Raw genomic sequence first — 14,148 nt, forward strand, 5'->3', positions numbered from 1 at the left:
GTCTGTTTTAGCAAATAGGAATTTCTTCTAACTTATTAATATACTATTCGTGCCTTTCCACCCCACCACTAGTTGTGTGAAACTATTCTGTTTTCTAGTTTCTTCTTTCACAATATGTTAAGGACTTACAGACTGAAATTCTACAAAATTTTATCTCTTTTGACTGAATTTGTCTTAACTAAAAATATAAGCCAATTATGAGGTACACTGGATTCTTTAGGTTTTTGAATATTTAATTTGAGCTGATCGACAGTAATTAGGAAACACCGAAACCACTTACATATCATGCCAAATACTGTGTAAGGAATCCGCCAATATTCCAAACAGTTTCTAGTTTTCCCCTAATGGATATATACAGGTGCTGTGTGATTTCCAAGGGAATCTTATACCATTTTCCCTGCCAAATACTGGCATTTTCAGGTAAAGGTGACAGAGGTGTATAGCAAACATCCACAGTACCCCATGAAGGCTCAAATATATTAACATCTGGTGACAGTTGTCAACAGAGAGATGCGATATTTTGTCCTCATGCTTACAAATCCATACTTGCTCGATGTGATCTGTGGAATTGGGGGCCTTGGTTCCTTGTAACACAAACTTAACGTAGCGGAAAACCATTTTACATGGGATGAAGTTCATTCGCCGAAATGGTCACATAATCCGCGGCAGTAATGGCATCATGCGGAGTAGCCATGGAGACCATAAAATACCAAGTTATTGCTGGCCATATCATCACCCAGCGCCCGCCGTGTTCCGCTCTTGGGAAGTAAACTCGGCGGGAAGTTGGCAAGAGCTTGCAACAAAACTCACCCGTAGAAATGAATTTCTTCTGTTGCTCCGTAGTCCATGTTGTATTTGTTCAGGCACCAAGTTTTCCTGTTACAGACATTTGGTGGATCACACAAGTGTGTTTTTAGAATTCCAGTTTTCCCTGCAATTTCCCGAATATTGAGCTCCCTTCTTGTTGCTTAATTGCGGACAGCAGCCACGAAAGCGACATTTAATTGTGCAGAAGTTCTTGCAGTTATCCTTCTCATGCTTTTTGCCGCAGTGCTTTTCAAAGACAGTTTCCTACTATCAATCAACACACTCCATCGTCGGCGTTGTGAGTCAGAGGATAATGTTATTCCGCTTTCCCCGGAAGCAGTACAGATAGTCCTTAGCGTACTTCTTGAAACACCGAACACTTGGGCTATATTGATTGCTGAAATACCTCTGATACGAACTCCAACAATGTACCCACGTTAGGATTCATTTAGCTTCGACATAAAGTACTTACAACTATACAGTATTCTATTCTTACCAGGACTGACTTGCAGCACGCTGAGGACATCGCAATGTGCAATTCATGGCCAAATACAATAGCGCAACGTCCAGGTTTGGTTAGCATCTGCATTTATGTTCATGCATGATTGTCTCATGGTGTCTAGATTTTCGTCGAATCTCTGTGCTTTCTCCGTGAACGGTTACATTTTCCCATGTAATTTCTGTATATCCCGTTGTTACTTGCACTGGTACTACAGTAGAACACACACCTGAGTCCCTTACTTACAAGTGTCTACGTAGTCGTCTCGCCTACAGATGGTAACTAGCATGACGATTCAAATAAGTAGTGAAGTATTAAGAACTTAATTGAAAACTAAATATCTTACAGTTTAAGTCCACTGCAGTGTGTTGTCTACCTTCACAGCCTGCTGAGTCATTCCCGCTGGCCTCTGATGTGCAGCCCGTGGGTCTTCCAGAGGCCGGATACGATCCTCCGAATGGCCTCGCCGTTACTGTGACCGGCTGGAGAACGACAGCGTCCGGTGGAAGTTCTGCATGCGCACTGATTAAGGTGGACATTAATATTATCGATCGCTCTACTTGCCGGGGAAACGTGGGTAGCCTCGTATCGAAGCAGATGGTGTGCGCCGGTGAGGCAGGCAAGTCTGTGTGCAATGGGGACTCGGGAGGTACCCTCGTCAATGGTACCACACAGGTGGGAATCGTGTCCTGGGGAGGCTTCACATGCGAGGACTATGGAGCAGTTTACAGCAACGTTGGAGAACTCCGTTCGTGGGTCACCAATACTACGGGAGTTTAGCAACAAGAACAGTTCCATCGCTGACTTTCCAGCTGTAGCATATATTACACTTTTGTTCATATGAGAGGTGGCACTTTTGTATTGCCATTAATTGTATTATTCTGAATGTTAAATGTTGTAATTTATTTTCTCTCTGTAATAAGTTCATTGTTGGTTCAAATGGTTCAAATGGTTCTGAGCACTATGCGACTTAACTTCTGAGGTCATCAGTCGCAAAAAATTCAAAGTTTTCTCCATTCATGACTTATGGCATTTGTCAGGTTATCCCGCTCTTGTACAGTTTTCTCTATCGCCAGCCAAGATACACATTCCTTACATCACATGCATATACTAACTCTGTCGAAACTAGAAGCCTATTTGTCGGTAAATTATTTTTTTTCTCGTTCTATGTAGTATAGAAGTATTGTTCCGCCTGCCTAACTCTGACCCGTCCATAGTTTTCCCACAAAGTGATTCATATCCGATTGATTCGTAATCAGGCCAAGGTCGCAGTAGTCTGAGAAATTGAGGTATGTTAGACTAATCTTAAAACCCACTATTTCGCTTGTTATGTGTCAAGTGTCATGTAACTCGTTTAAATAGGATAGAAAGTTACTAAGTTATACGTATATGTACACCACACTTCGCAAACCAAAGCAAAGAATGTTACTTCCCCTATGCTTGGTAACAAGAACTCACAGCTAATGCATTCGTACTGTAATGCTAAAAATTAATAACTTTATCGTTTTTCTCTATGATGACAAGATCATCAGGTGATCTGAACAAGAAAACAATAAAATAACTCAAAAATGTCGAAATAAATGTCAGTTAATTAACATTCTGATATTTATTACTGAACTTAACTCTAACCTGTCTACACATCTCTATTTCAGTTCTATAATTGTGAAAATTTAATCGTAAGTTTATTAGTAAATCGAACCTTATGTCACAAACATATGTAACAAGCTGTCCCTGCTGATAAACGTTTGTCAAAAAATGTGATGACAACATAGTTATGTGCTGCATAGTCATTTAGAAACACGAGGGTACGTCGTTTCATAGTAATACGGGCTTGCTGTTTTATTCTCATTATGCGATGCTGTTCAAATGAAACACGGTCAGGAACTCAAGTTATAGCGAGAACATTGTAAGAGGTAAAAAAACAGAACATTTACTAAAATATTGGATGACCTACACATGAATAACAACACTAAACTGTCCAAGATGGCTCGAACACGATGGGACTTAACATCTGAGGTCATCAGTCCCCTAGAACTTAGAACCACTTAAACATAACTAACCTAAGGACTTCATACACATCTATGCCCGAGGCAGGATTCGAACCTGCGAGCGTAGCAGCAGCGTGGTTTCGGACTGAAGCGCCTAGAACTGCTCGGCCACCACTGCCGGCTACTAAACTGTTGTTGAGGATATACTGACATTATCGTTACATATTCTTCGTCACCCAGAGTCAGGTAACATGCAAGTATTCTACCTATAGTGCCGCGTCCCATTGTAAAATAACTTATGCTGGGTATAGCCGGCGTTTCTGCTTCTACTGTTAGAGGTGTGAGCCCAGATGATGAAACATCAGTCTGATTATTTTTACATCGTGGAGTTAGTGGAAACTGGTTTTACAATTCAGTTATTAAGTATGCTCAGATTATCAGTAGCAATGGCTCTTTCAAAGGAACTGAGAAGCTCAGACTATTTAAGGCTGCTAGTTGTCTGTTAGTGACGTTCTGCTGGAGCTTGTTTCTCCGCTGCCGTCTTGCACACATATTAATTCAATTAAACAGACAGTATCTATTACCCGTTTTTGTGCAGCTTGGAGGAAACATTAGTTGTGATCTCTGTCATGATGATTAAAGCTTGCTAGGCACTATGGCAAATGGCCTACGTTATTAGTGACAGATGCTTTTTCATTTCTCTTACATGACGCAGATTGGTAGAGACCAACATTAACGTCTTGGTCACTATTCGGAAAAATCAAGGAAATTTCAACTTCATCTCGTGTGTACTATGGTGAATTTTGAGCAGATCTTTTGTAGTCTCGTGACGGATGGTTCTACCTAATAATCATAAAGAACACAAAGTGGTCTGGTATGATTTTTCCTCCTACATGTCTTCTTTAAATTTTTAAAGTTCCTGTGAAAAGTTGCAGTATACTGAGTGCGCGTTTTAATGTCGACAGACACGCCAATGATGCTTCAAATGAGGAGGGATTCTTGTACTTATACACTTGCTGTGAGTCTCACAATATCTCTTTCCGAGATTTGTTCCTAATTGACACGATAAATTTGTGACCCACAGATATCTTGTACAAAGGCAGTAAGTTTTTTGACTCACAGAAATCGACTGCAATCGTTTAATTCCTCCCTTAATACCTAAGCGTTTGCGTGCGCTTATTGCATTCAACGTATGTTGAATTACAAGTCTGCCGTCCAACAACTGTTACAGATGTGGGGCGAACTGCTCGATGGAGAGGTTCGTGGCACGAACTGTACGAGGCCGAGGCCTTTTTCGACAGGTTAGCCTCAGAAGCTACAACAATTTCCGAAACAAGTAAACATTTCCTCTTCTGATCCACGTCCAGTGACGAGTGTACATGTCCTTAGACGAGAGCGACTCACCGCACTGCTAACAGATGCAGAAAAAAAGTAAGGGAGGATTTCTCCAAGAATTACTGACTATTTAAGTCTTCTGGAGTACCTAGACGAAAGAAGATGTCTCAGCTTTAAAGCTTCCACAAAGCTCAATGATAAACACGTTGCCTGAGGCACAGCAGTTTTAGCTCACAAAAGTTTGCTTGTTAGCAGCGCGGCCTCACAGCACGTGGTACCTACTGCTTCTGTGAATCACTCTAACGTCTCATACTTTGCCCCAGGATACTGCGCACCAACGCTTCAAGTTCTCTATTTGGAGGTTCCCCATACTCTCTTAACGTCAAGTCAAATTATCTAAATACCTTTAATGAATCAGTCAATTTAATAATAACTATTGTTACCCTTTCCTCATATTCAACTATTATTACAAGAATCTATTTATACACAGCGTATGAAATAGTTTATTAGTCTCAATATTTAGCGACTAGCTGGCATCGCTCAGCAGCCGGTTTGCCTACCTATGGTTGCGTGTACCAGCTGTCACCAGCTTTCTCTAGCGTGACTCATGTTCACATGGGTAAATTCCAGGAGCGTACACTTCTCCCCTCCTTGCTTGTGCAGCTAGGAGCGAGTTACCAGTACTTAACATTTCACTTCCCCTATCTTGTGAGAATTACTTTTATATGACACTGTCATATTATATATTTCCCTCTAATTCATTACGGGTTGTTGAAAGATACACGAAATGAAACTCCATCTTAACTCGTATAATAGTTACATTGTATTTCTTTAACAGAGAGTACCCAGTGTAAAACTCTCATCAGTATCTATTTAAGTCTCATCAAGTTCATTAACCCTTGATATATGGTTAACAGTAAAAAAAAATGTTCATAGTTCCTTTTCATCAAGCATCGGAAAAAGAAGGCTTTTTTTTAAAGTTGGTTTACATCAAACCACTTACCCTTCGCATTAACAATTAGAAGTGATTGCAATGTTGCTATGTCACAAATAATTACAATACATTTCCTATCTACAAACATCACGACATTACTAAATCTAACTTATAATATCACAGTTATGGTGTTCCAAGCACCAACTCTCTATGTATTTTTGGTACATTTCATTCATTCATTCATTTAGTATAGGCCATCTTAGGACCACGTTATTTCAACTGTCTTGCTTTACGTGTTGTGATGTTTGCCCAGTGCTCCCACATTCGTTCTCGGTGTTGCTCCTTCCTTTCCTGGGTCCTAGCCTTTCCTGTTTTTAGTTTTGGCTTTTCTTGGAAACCCTGCCATGCCAAGTTTCTCCTTGAGTGGGACCCACTCCAAGATGTCATCATGAGTGATCCCCATTTCTTTAAGATCTTTCTCCACCTCTGTGTATCAGGACCATTTTGTTTTCTTCTCCTAAAACTAGTTGATCCTACGATTGGTGAGTCTTCCAGGCCGCACTCGATTTATATGTCAATAAAACATAATTCTCATTTTCCGGATGGTAACGGTTATCTTCTCAGTGTGGGAATACAGTTCATGATTGTGATGTCTTCTGTATTCCTCATTCTGTTTCGTGGGACCTAAGATCTTTCAGAAAATATTCCTTTCCCTAGCCTCCAGTTTTCGATTAGGCCTTTTCTGTTCGTTACTAGGCATTCAGAATCGTGCAAGACCTCTGGGCGGATAACACCGCAGTAATACATTGAACGATATTGATCTTTTGTTGTAGATGATTTTGGTTAAATGGAATGCCATTTCCATTTTTTTCACGTGTGATATGAACGCTTGCTTCTCTAAAAAGATGGCTGTTATCCATTCTCAGAGATATTTACACTTTTCAGCTCGCTTAATTTTGCCTTGACCCACTACAAACTCCCTTCGTGGTCAATGTATGTTCAATATAAACTCGGTTTCATCAGATGAAATTTCTAGGTCAGTCTTCTGTGCTTCTACGTTAACCTAATTAATCTGTCTCTCATCTGTTTCCACGGAATCAGAAAAATTGCGAGATCAATCGAGACAATGGATTTCTAGATTTTGTTTCTTATAACCCAGCCTGACAATATTGTTAATTTCTGGGTTTTCCAGGTCTTTGCACCACTCACGAATCATCTTTTTGAGGGAACAGTTGGACATTTGGAGATTTGTGGCCAGGTCTTATACGACCTAAATGCTGAGGTCATCGGTCTCTAAGATTACACACTACTTAACGTAACTTAAACTGACTTACGCTAAGAACGACACACACACCCATGCCCGAGGGAGGACTCGAACCTCCGACGGGGGGAGCCGCGCGAACCGCGACAAGGTTCCCGAGACCGCGCGGCTACATCGTGCGGCGGCACAGTTGAAGAGCAGAGGTGAGAGCCCATTTCTTTGCCTCAATCCAGTCTTCACTTCAAAAGCTTCTGATCTTTCTCCTCTAAATTGCACTGGTTTTGTTGGTTATTGTTTACAGGATTATCGCTATGGCTTCTTGTCTAGGCCAAGTTGTTCTAGAATTCTGATAAGGATTTTACGATCAATCGAGTGGTATGCCTTTTTGAAATCCACAAAGGTCACAAGGTCACAACAAAATTTTTATTCCTGAGCTTCAGGTTCGACACATTATCGCCCCTTCCTGAAACTTCCTTGATACTCTCCCAGCTGTGGGTCTAGCTGTTCTTCTGTCCTAGTTTGCAGCGCTTTCCACAGAATGTTATTGGTTGTTTATAACACTGCAACACAATTTACATAACATGTAGAATCAGATACCAACTTTGGTTTATTGCGTATCGTACTCCTACAGATCAAATAGTCCTGTCACGGAAAAGCCACGTATAACACTTCCGTCTGCTACTACTATACCATAACTCCTAAGCTGGATGCAGTTCGTATAATGAAATTATTTTTATTAAAGCAATTACAATATAAAGAAGCAGGCAGTGTTACCCTCTGAGAGGAATTTTGTTAATGTTGACCGTGTTGTACCTAACGAAAGTGGCTTATCGGAAGTGAAAGTCAAAATTACTTAAATATTTAAACAGTAATAAACAATATTTTACCTACCTACACTGTTCATATGATAATAAAGAAAATGGTCACCAGCCTAATTAGGCATAAGAATGAAGAAAGAAGTGAGTACCTTAAATGGACAAACGCTGCCTATACTCTTGTCACTTGAGAGTGCAATTAACTCTGACACCTGCATATGTTCACAATAAGGTTTGTAGGTAGGCTGTTTAGGTTTTTTTATTGGCAAAGCCACATAGCGCTCTGTATGAAAAATCACTGGCTGTGCTGTGCGCAGTCTGTGGCTAGTTTGCATTGTTGTCTGCAATTGTAGTGTTGGGCAGCGGCAACTGGCTGTTAACAGCACGTAGCGTTGCGCAGCTGGAGGTGAGCCGCCAGCAGTAGTTGATGTGGGGAGAGAGATGGCGGAGTTTTGAAATTTGTAAGAATGGATGTCATGAACTGCTATATATATTATGACTATTAAGGTAAATACACTCCTGGAAATTGAAATAAGAACACCGTGAATTCATTGTCCCAGGAAGGGGAAACTTTAGTGACATATTCCTGGGGTCAGATACATCACATGATCACACTGACAGAACCACAGGCACATAGACACAGGCAACAGAGCATGCACAATGTCGGCACTAGTACAGTGTATATCCACCTTTCGCAGCAATGCAGGCTGCTATTCTCCAATGGAGACGATCGTAGAGATGCTGGATGTAGTCCTGTGGAACGGCTTGCCATGCCATTTCCACCTGGCGCCTGAGTTGGACCAGCGTTCGTGCTGGACGTGCAGACCGCGTGAGACGACACTTCACCAGTCCCAAACATGCTCAATGGGGGACAGATCCGGAGATCTTGCTGGCCAGGGTAGTTGACTTACACCTTCTAGAGCACGTTGGGTGGCACGGAATACATGCGGACGTGCATTGTCCTGTTGGTACAGCAAGTTCCCTTGCTGGTCTAGGAATGGTAGAACGATGGGTTCGATGACGGTTTGGATGTACCGTGCACTATTCAGTGTCCCCTCGACGATCACCTGAGGTGTACGGCCAGTGTAGGAGATCGCTCCCCACACCATGATGCCGGGTGTTGGCTCTGTGTGCCTCGGTCGTATGCAGTCCTGATTGTGGCGCTCACCTGCACGGCGCCAAACACGCATACGACCACCATTGGCACCAAGGCAGAAGCGACTCTCATCGCTGAAGACGACACGTCCCCATTCGTCCCTCCATTCACGCCTGTCGCGACACCACTGGAGGCGGGCTGCACGATGTTGGGGCGTGAGCGGAAGACGGCCTAACGGTGTGCGGGACCGTAGCCCAGCTTCATGGAGACAGTTGCGAATGGTCCTCGCCGATACCCCAGGAGCAACAGTGTCCCTAATTTGCTGGGAAGTGGCGGTGTGGTCAACTACGGCACTGCGTAAGATCCTACGGTCTTGGCGTGCATCCGTGCGTCGCTGCGGTCCGGTCCCAGGTCGACGGGCACGTGCACCTTCCGCCGACCACTGACGACAACATCGATGTACTGTGGAGACCTCACGCCCCACGTGTTGAGCAATTCGGCGGTACGTCCACCTGGCCTCCCGCATGCCCACTATACGCCCTCGCTCAAAGTCCGTCAACTGCACATACGGTTCACGTCCACGCTGTCGCGGCATGCTACCAGTGTTAAAGACTGCGATGGAGCTCCGTATGACACGGCAAACTGGCTGACACTGACGGCGGCGGTGCACAAATGCTGCGCAGCTAGCGCCATTCGACGGCCAACACTGCAGTTCCTGGTGTGTCCGCTGTGCCGTGCGTGTGATCATTGGTTGTACAGCCCTCTCGCAGTGTCCGGAGCGAGTATGGTGGGTCTGACACACCGGTGTCAATGTGTTCTTTTTTCCATTTCCAGGAGTGTACATTGTTTGTTCTCTATTAAAATCTTTCATTTGCTAACTATACCTATCAGTAGTCACTGCCTTCCGTAGTTTGAATCTTTTATTTAGCTGGCCATAGTGGTGCTCGCTGTACTGCAGTAGTTAGAGTAACCAAGATTTTTGTGACGTAAGTGATATGTGAAACGTATAGGTTAATGTTAGTCAGGGTCATTCTTCTGTAGGGATTTTTGAAAGTCAGATTGCGTTGTGCTAAAAATATTGTGTGTCAGTTTAAGCACAGTCATGTATAATTTTTCTAAGGGGACGTTTCAGGTTGAAGCTGACAGAGCACAACGAACTATTTGCATAAATATTGCAGATAACAATACACACTATTATTTTCAGGGCTTAATCAGACTGAATGGTCTTTATAACATTACTATTAATATTCACTGTAGAATCATAAATTGGACATAGGTTCAGTAGTACTTTTCAAACATTTTCCTAGCTGACAAAAGATTGTAAATGTATTTCAGTGCATAATTATGAACTGGTCATAGGTTAAGTCTTTCTCTCAGCTAAATACTTTTCTATTTAGAATGAAATTTAAGTGGAAATCACTCACAAGTTACTTCCCATTGTCTTCTGAATAAAGAAATTATAATTTTCATAAATAGTGGTCTTTCTATTAATAGTTATCTAGCATGAGCACAATAGACAAACTGTTGGTCCTGTTACGCTATTAATAATCACTTTTAATTCACAAGAGGACCCCCATATTGTACAGAACTTCACTTGAATAGCAAGAGAAATTGAAAATTGCTATAATAAAGTAACTTTGTGCATTTGAACTACGTTATAATCTTGACCTCTGTAGCAGAGAAAATTAAACACACTTTCAATACACTAGAGAAACAAGTACTCAGCAAGCATGAACATATAACTCTCAACAGGAGCAGTTCTGAACTTTTACTGTAGTGAGACACAAAACTGACATATTTGTAAGATACTGAGTCACCTTTTGCGATTTACAACAGGCAGCAATGTGATCATTTATTAAGCTAAACTTTATAAGCCTCAGCTTTAAGAACTTTTAATTTTGATGTTGGCAACAACATATTAATAAGCAGTTTTAATAAGGAAATTTACTTTAACTCACTCTCTTGTGACTTTAACTTTCTTTTTGCTATGTTCAAGAGGCATTAAATAGATAAACACTGGGCTTTAATGTTCATTCAATAAGGACACTCAGCAAACACTTTAGTTCAAATGGAGAAGAACCTGAGAGGGGTTATGATAAGGAATAAGAAATCGAGGTAGGTGCATAAATTTAGTTACAAATTACCTTATATTTGAGCACACTAACACATCCAATAAGCTGATCCTTCACTGTACATTAGTGTTACATTACAGTGAGTGCTCAATGTGGTGGCGACTGCATGATGGTTGGTGTATTTGCTGGTAGAATTACTGGACTCTGTCATTTCTTGGTGGCGATGATAGATGCATGTTTCAGAATAATTTAAGCTCCTTATCCATTCATCCGAGACATTGGAAAGCGTCAGAAGAAGCCTCTCTTGGAACCAGTACAATACACAATTTTTACTTGAGCAGTTGATAGTTTGGTAGTTTGTCCCTGACTGACTCTTGGTTCCACCTTTTCTACCTAGGCCAACCACAATTTGCATGCGCTACACAATTCCGTTCCCCAGGGGAACCACAACACCTTTTACATATAAAACAACTAAGAACCATAAGTGAGGATCAGCTATTACATAACAACAGCCAAAAATATTAATTAATATAAAATATTTGCACATGTTGGTATTTCTACAAAAAATTATTTAAACAAAATTATTCAATCTCAAGAATAACCAAAGTCATTAAGAGAGAAAGATAATCATATCATTTGCTCATATCGTATAAATTACATGGGTCAAACCTCCCACATTCCAAACGACATCAAGTGTATAACAGAGAAAAGAATAAAAACTCCCATGGTATGGATTAAATCCAACAACATTTACAGAAACTCAATGATGTAGTATTAAATAAAACAAAAAGGCAAAATAAATCAGTAGTCTAGTAGGGCTGTGGTGTTACATGTTGATAGGAGAGAAATACCACAATAGTTATTCACATCTGTCCTATCACCTTACTTACGAAGAGGATGGGTTAGAGCCAAATTCGAGCCATGTGGGAGTCTTTCAGTTTCCCAAATGTGGCTGATAGTTTCTATTAGATTATTTTCTGATTTATCCCCTGCATACTGCATAAAGTCCAGCAATTATAGAATTTTCCCATGGTGCTTTGTTGTTCCTAAAAGAGTGAATAATTAGCTTGATTTCCTCTTTCGTGGGTGGTGATGAATTTGGGTGTACTTCTACATAGTCGGTAAAGGGAAATGTGGAGTCTGGAGGTTAACAATTCAGAAGAGCTGTAAAGTAATTTATCAATGTGAACTAGCTTTCCGTTAGGAGCTTTAAAGGGTAGGCTTGGATGATTGTACTTGGTTAGATTGGCCTTGAAACATCTGTAGGAGTTTCCTGTATTTGTCTTCTGGAAGTCTTGTTCAGTTTTTGCCAACAGCATTTTCTCAAATGTACGCTTCACCCCACATATCATCTTTGCAGTGTGTTTTCTAGCATCCAGGAAGTTAGTTTTGTTAGCTCCATTTTTCTTGGCATTCCACCTCTGTCTTTGCTTCACTGCTGCCTCACAATCACTGTTCCACCAAGCATGCTTCTTCGGTTTCAGAAGTGGAACAGTTTCCTATGGTGTTCTGACCAGGACTTGTTGCAATTCTTCCCAGAACACTGGATCTAAGGATTCAAGTTAACGAGTGAATTCTCGGTTGGACATCAGCTTTTCCGAGTCAGATCTATCTATCTTCCTTGTCCGTGTTTTTCTGGAATTTCTTGGAATTAGCTTCATTTTAATCTTTGAAAGATAATGATCTGGTTCCTGATTGGAATTCTCAGAAATTCAGCATTCTGGGTCTCTTGTTGAGCTTTCCGAGTGATGGTAACGTGATCAATTTGATATTCTCCAAGATTCAGATTTGGGCATGACCAAGTTATCTGCTTTCTTGGCAAGTTTTCGAATACTTTTGATGTCATGACTACGTTAAAAGCACTACACTATTGCACCAGTCTCTCTCCACTGCGGTTGGCCGTTTTATGTGCTGGGTAATTTCCAACAGTGTCATGCAATTTGGTCTCCTTGCCAAGTTGCGATAGACATCTGCAACCTGAATGATGATGTGTTTGTTTGAGATCTTGGATAGGAGGTCCTATAGTACTTCCCGAAATCGTCTGTTACTTTAGGATCTCTCTTGTTTGACTAGTTGGTAGGTGCATGAACATTCACAATGCTGTAAACTAAGTTTGCGCTTCGGAAAGACATAGCAGATGCTCAGCTACTTGGTGAGCTAAAGTATATGATGGACTCTAGAGTTTTCTTGTTGACTATAAATCCTGTGCCAAGATGAGGAATAGTTCTTAGAATGCGTTTGCCAGTTATGCCTTTAAATATTCGGTAGCCATCTGTCTCGAAGGTGTGTTCATCTGTTAATATTGTTTCCTGAATCGCTGCAATTAGTATCTTATGTTGCTGCAGGATATCTGTAGTTTTTTTTTAGTTTACCAGACTTCACAAGTGAGTTGGCACTAATTTAGTGGCAAAGTACTTTGGGCGTTTGTGCTTAATCTTTGGTGTAGTCTCCAATACCTCCAAGCCTGTTGGTGCAGGCTCCCAAGACTCCGAAGATCTTCATGTGTAGTCCAAGACGACGGTGGATCTTGTACCCCCTGGGGTAGAAGCGTTTGATGAGCTTTCCTCCGTGCTTTTGTCAGTTGAAAAACTGTTTTTGAGGTAGACGATGTTTCGTGCCGACCCAGATCCTGCCAAGGTTATGAACCTTATTTCATTGTATTACTCTTTCATCATTTAATTAATGCATCTTCTTTTTGTAGAGTATTAAGTCTGCTGTGCTACATACTCCATATTTTTTTATTTAGAAAATAATTAATAATTAACATTGGTATGTCAGCGACCTTGCACTTACATATATATGAAAAGACTTACAAATTTCTGAATCAATTTCTTAGGATTTCTCTTGGGATTTGACCAAGGTAATGTCTCCTATCTGTCTTTTAGTCAGTTTTCCTTTCTCATCAGTCACATTTCCTACAAAAGTGACTGGGTATTCCACACAAAATTACTTAAATATCAATAGTCTTTCATCGCATTCAATAATTACTTGGTTTTCTATCATCAAGTCTGAGTCTATAAAATATTTATACTTAAATTAGGAACTGCGTAGAACACACTTTCCATAATACAGTTCCCAAATTTAAAAGACAAAAGTCCTTATTTCCTCACAGGTTTACTTAATTTACCTGTGGTATACACTATCTTATATCCAGTTGCAGACATTTCTGAATTTCACGTTCACTACTTATGTGTTTCCACAAAGATTCAAGGATTCAGAAATACATGTTATTTCACTACCAGTGTCTAGTAATGCATGTTCACTCATACGAACTAACTATACTCTAAATAATGGTTAACCTAACCTAATTGAGAAACCATCTTCCTCTTCTCTTAGAATGT

This window comes from Schistocerca gregaria, chromosome 5 (genome assembly GCF_023897955.1).
Source record: "Schistocerca gregaria isolate iqSchGreg1 chromosome 5, iqSchGreg1.2, whole genome shotgun sequence".
In the NCBI taxonomy this organism is placed as follows: domain Eukaryota; kingdom Metazoa; phylum Arthropoda; class Insecta; order Orthoptera; family Acrididae; genus Schistocerca; species Schistocerca gregaria.